General features: G+C 40.0%; 1 pseudogene; it reads left to right on the top strand.

Moving 5' to 3' along the window:
* The first annotated feature begins 575 nt into the window (after nt 1-575).
* LOC102973227 (high mobility group protein B1-like) lies at nt 576-1,191 on the top strand (annotated as a pseudogene).
* Nucleotides 1,192-4,853: the final 3,662 nt, after the last annotated feature.

Below are 4,853 nucleotides of genomic sequence, written 5' to 3'. Positions count from 1 at the left end.
CCAGGGAAGTCCCCAGATTTTATACATTTATTTATTTATAAAAAATTTATTTATTTATTTATTTTTGACTGTGTTGGGTCTTCGTTGTTGTGCACGGGCTTTCTCTAGTTGCGGTGAGCAGGGGCTACTCTTCGTTGCAGCGCGCGGGCTTCTCACTGTGATGGTTTCTCTTGTTTTGAAGCATGGGCTCCAGTAGTTGCGGCACGTGGGCTCAGTAGTTGTGGCACAGGGGCTCTAGAACGCAGGCTCGGTAGTTGTGGCACACGGGCTTAGTTGCTCCACGGCACATGGGATCTTCCCGGACCAGGGCTCAAACCTGTGTCCCCTGCTTTGGCAGGCGGATTCTTAACCACAGCGCCATCAGGAAGTCCCTATACATTTACTTTTGCAAGACTCTTTCAGACAGACACAAATATATGGCTGTCGACAGAGTGGAGAGAGTCAGGAGGCTGTGTCTGGCTCCAGCTTTCACAGACATGGCAGTACGTTGGGCTCCATAGAGACAGTGCCCGGGCAAGTGAGAGCCGGATGGGCACTGGGCCCCCCTGTGCCTCACTGAGGAAAAATAATTAAACATGGGCAAAGGAGATCCTAAGAAGCCGAGAAGCAAAATGTCATCCTATGCATTCTTTGTGCAAACTTGCCTGGAGGAGCTCAAGAAGAAGCATCGAGATGCTTCAGTCAGCTTCTCAGTGTTTTCTAAGAAGTGCTCAGAGAGGTGGAAGACGATGTCCGCTAAAGAGAAAGGAAAATTCAAAGACATGTCAAAGGCAGACAAGGCCCGTTATGAAAGAGAAATGAAAACGTATATCCCTCCTAAAGGCGAAACAAAAAAGTTCAAGGATCCCAATGCACCCAAGAGGCCTCCTCCGGCCTTTGTCTTGTTTTGTTCTAAGTATCATCCAAAAATCAAAGGAGAACATCCTGGCCTATCCATTGGTGATCCTGCAAAGAAATGGGAGAGACGTGGAATAACACTGCTGCAGAGGACAAGCAGCCTTATGAGTAGAAGGCTGCTAAGCTGAAGGAAAAGTACAAAAAGGATATTGCTGTATACCGAGTTAAAGGGAAGCCTGATGCAGCAAAAAAGGGAGTTGTTAAGGCTGAAAAAAGCAAGAGAAGAAGGAAGAGGAGGAAGATGAGGAAGTTGAAGAGGATGAAGAAGAAGAAGAAGATGATGTTGATGAATAAGTCGATTCGTACCTAACTACACGCGAGTGGCGGCAACTGACCTTATTTAATTGATTTCATGGCTGAGTAATAGTTCCTTGTAGATAAGAATCACAAAATCTTCCCGTCCAAGGAAATCTCGGTTGTATCCAAGTCGAGGCTCTTGTAAAGAGAGCAGCAGTAAACGTTGGGTTGCCTGTGTCCTGGGGAGTTTTGTTTTTCCGAAGATATTCGCCCTTGAGTGGAAGGGCCCTATGCTCTGTAGCTTTGTTTGTTAAATTATTTCAGGAAACAACATAGACTTCTCTAGAGTGCGAATTCCAATTTTTTTTTTCTTGTCTATAAAGCATTTAACCCCCCTGTACACAACTCACTCCTTTTAAAGGAAAAAATTGAAATGTAAGGTTGTGTAAGATTTGTTTTTAAACTGTACAGTGTCTTTTTTTGTATAGTTAACACATTACCGAATGTGTCTTTAGATAGCCCTGTCCTGGTGGTGTTTTCAATAGCCACTAACCTTGCCTGGTACAGTATGGGGATTGTAAACTGGCATGGAAATTTAAAGCAGGTTCTTGTTGGTTCACAGCACAAATTAGTTATATATGGGGATGGTAGTTTTTTCATCTTCAGTTGTCTCTGATGCAGCTTATACGAAATAATTATTGTTCTGTTAACTGAATACCATTCCATAATTGCAAAAAAAAAAGAAAAGAAGTTGCAGCTGTTTTGTTGACATTTTGAATGCTTCTAAGTAAATACAATTTTTTTTTATTAGTATTGTTGTCCTTTTCATAGGTCTGAAAATTTTCTTCTTAAGGGTAAGCTAGTCTTCTGCTTTTGCCATTTTGGGTCAGACTAATCATTACAGGGTTTATCTTTCATACAGTTAGATGATAAAAAGCTTTTGTCTACACACCCTGCATACTCATGATGAGGGTAATAAAAGTCGAACTGAGACAGTTTTCATCCATAACTGAAACTCAAATCTTGATCAGTTGATATCAGATTTCACATAGCCCAGTTACATTTACAAAGTGAAGAGTAACCAGTCTACTCACAGGACTGGATTATTAGAATCAAACATTTTGAAAGTCTGCTCTTGAAGGACTAATAGAAAAGTATGTTCTAATCTTTACATGAGGACTCTACATTCTTTAACTCCCATGACCATGGAATGGCAGCTATATTTGCAGTTCCCATGTTAAAGACCTGAGAATGTATCCCCAAAAGCATGAGCTTAAAATACAAGGCTAACATATTAAATTTTTTTGTTGACATTAGTCCCAGCAAAGGCTCTGGAAAAAAAATGCTGGCTATAAATGTCTTCTCCTATTTATCTAAATATGGATTATGTAGGAAACTTGAGACCCTCCATTAAAGGTACTTTTAATTAATTGGGCCATCTTTAAAAATTGTATACCACATTTTAAATCAGGTATATTTTCCTGTAGTATGGTCTGCCCCTTTATAAATCAAATAGACGTGAGGGAAGAAGACACTTAAGCTTTGTGATCTCAGTATGAATTATCTGATTTATTTGAATTTGAATTTTCTTTACAAAACTCAGGCTCATTCATTAGAGTCATATGTCTGTCTGCTTAGCAGTTTAGGAAACACTTTGGCAATTTTGTGGTTTTCGAGATTATCATTCTCTTAAAGTACCAGTGTTTTAAAATAGCGTTCGTGTAATTTTACACGCTTTTGTGATGGAGTGATGTTTTGTTATATAAGGTGGACTTGGATTCTTTCCATTTGCATTTGTTTATGTAATTTCAGGAGGAATACTGAACATCTGAGTCCTGGATGATACTAATAAACTAATAACTGTAGAGGTTTTAAAAAAATGTACGGTTGTCTCTTCTTTTGAGATGTCACTAGTCATGTTCAATCCGTTATTAGTTCTTTAGGGGATACAAAGTGGTAATATTTTAATTCTATCATTTCTTGTTTATATATTAGCTGGAATGTTTCTACAAAGAGAAACTTCTCCTTACCTGTTTGGTTATCCCTATTTATAGTTCCCTTAGAAAGGCAGGATAAGTACTTGAACCAGTTTCAACATAAGAATTGGTTCTTGGCATGGAAAATGCAAATTGCATCTGACATGGATCCTGCCCTCAAGGAGCTTCCCATTTGGCAGGGGGATAAGAAGTGTGGACAGAAGTGATGAGAGAATCCAAGAGGTGCAAAGGATTCTGAGTATGCCCAGAGGACCATCGTTCCTAAGAGACAGAGCTGGCTGGGACCCAGTGCTTCTGGATACTGGACATCAGGGGGACCTAGTAAAAGTGTTCACATTTCAGCTGAGCCTCCAAAGATGGGGTGGCAGGGAGTGCCAGTTGTTCTCTAACATTAGATCTCCCCTTCTGCTAAGCCTGGGCTCATGGTGTTCCAGAAATAAGATAACTTTTTATTCTTCCTTGCAGTTCGGTGTGGACATATGGCAAAGTTCTGGCTTATGGGCTGTTATGAGAAAAAGTAACTTGTGTGATTTCCACATTGCACCCTTAAAAAGAGGGCAGGCCTTTCCCTTCCCCCCCAACCCTACTGCTCACAAAGTAGATGTTGTGGTATCCCATCTTGGAACATGAGGACCAGGAAGCATCATGGAGATGGCAGAGCAACAAGATAGAAGGACTCTTGGGTTTCTGGTTGCCCTCTTATGAGCCACTGTACCAGCCCTGGATGCTATCCAACTATGACAAGAACAAGGAATAAACCTCTTCCCCTGATGGGGTGGCCATGGTGATGGGAGTGCCATCTGGGTTCTCCCTTGAAGCATCTAGTATCTGCTGGTGCTAGGAAATGGTGGGAAAAGGAATCCAATTCAAAGAATGTTGGGGAAGGAAAAAGTGTAAGGCAAGGTAAATGTTTTCACATTGAGGAAGAGGAGAGAGCAATTAAAATATCCCAAAGTCTCTTAAGGGTAGGGTTATAGGTATTTTTGAAAAGCATTGACTCTCCCTTTTCAATCCTGAAGTTTACTCAATGTGAGAATCAGGCTAAAGGTGTTTGTTACATTGATGGTCACATGGCCAAAGGCATTATTCACGCACCTTTAAAAAGTGAAGTGTTTTTTCAAATATTTTCTATATATTCTCAGAAATTATCTGATAGACGCTTTAACATTCTTTTATTCACATTTAGATTTGAAATTCACATGGAATTGGGTTTTGTGTATGGTATGAGGTAAGGACAAAGTTTCAACTGTTTTAAAAATCATCCTTTTTCTTATTGCACTACAGTGATAACTTTGTCATAAATCAAAGGCATTTGGGAGTATCTGCTAAAATTGAACATACATATACCCTCTGATCCATTAAGTCCACTCCTAGATGTCTATCTAACAGAAATGCATTCATACGTGCATGAAAAGAGAGATTTGAGAATGATTATAGCAGCACTACTCAAAATAGCCCAATAGACAACAATATTGTATTGTAATCATCAAACTTGCTAAGAGACCAGAACTTTATGGGTCTTAAGGATCATCATATATGGGATAGAGATGCTAATTATCCTACAATGGCAATCATATTACAGTATATAAATGTATCAAATTAACATGATGTACACCTTGAATTTGTGCAACGGTGTATGTCAGATATATTTCAATCTTAAAAAAGGTTGGGCTTCCCTGGTGGCGCAGTGGTTGAGAGTCCGCCTGCCGATGCAGGGCACAC

The sequence above is a fragment of the Physeter macrocephalus genome, chromosome 6 (assembly GCF_002837175.3).
Source record: "Physeter macrocephalus isolate SW-GA chromosome 6, ASM283717v5, whole genome shotgun sequence".
Taxonomy (NCBI): Eukaryota; Metazoa; Chordata; class Mammalia; order Artiodactyla; family Physeteridae; genus Physeter; species Physeter macrocephalus.
This window is presented reverse-complemented; position numbering and strand designations above follow the sequence as displayed.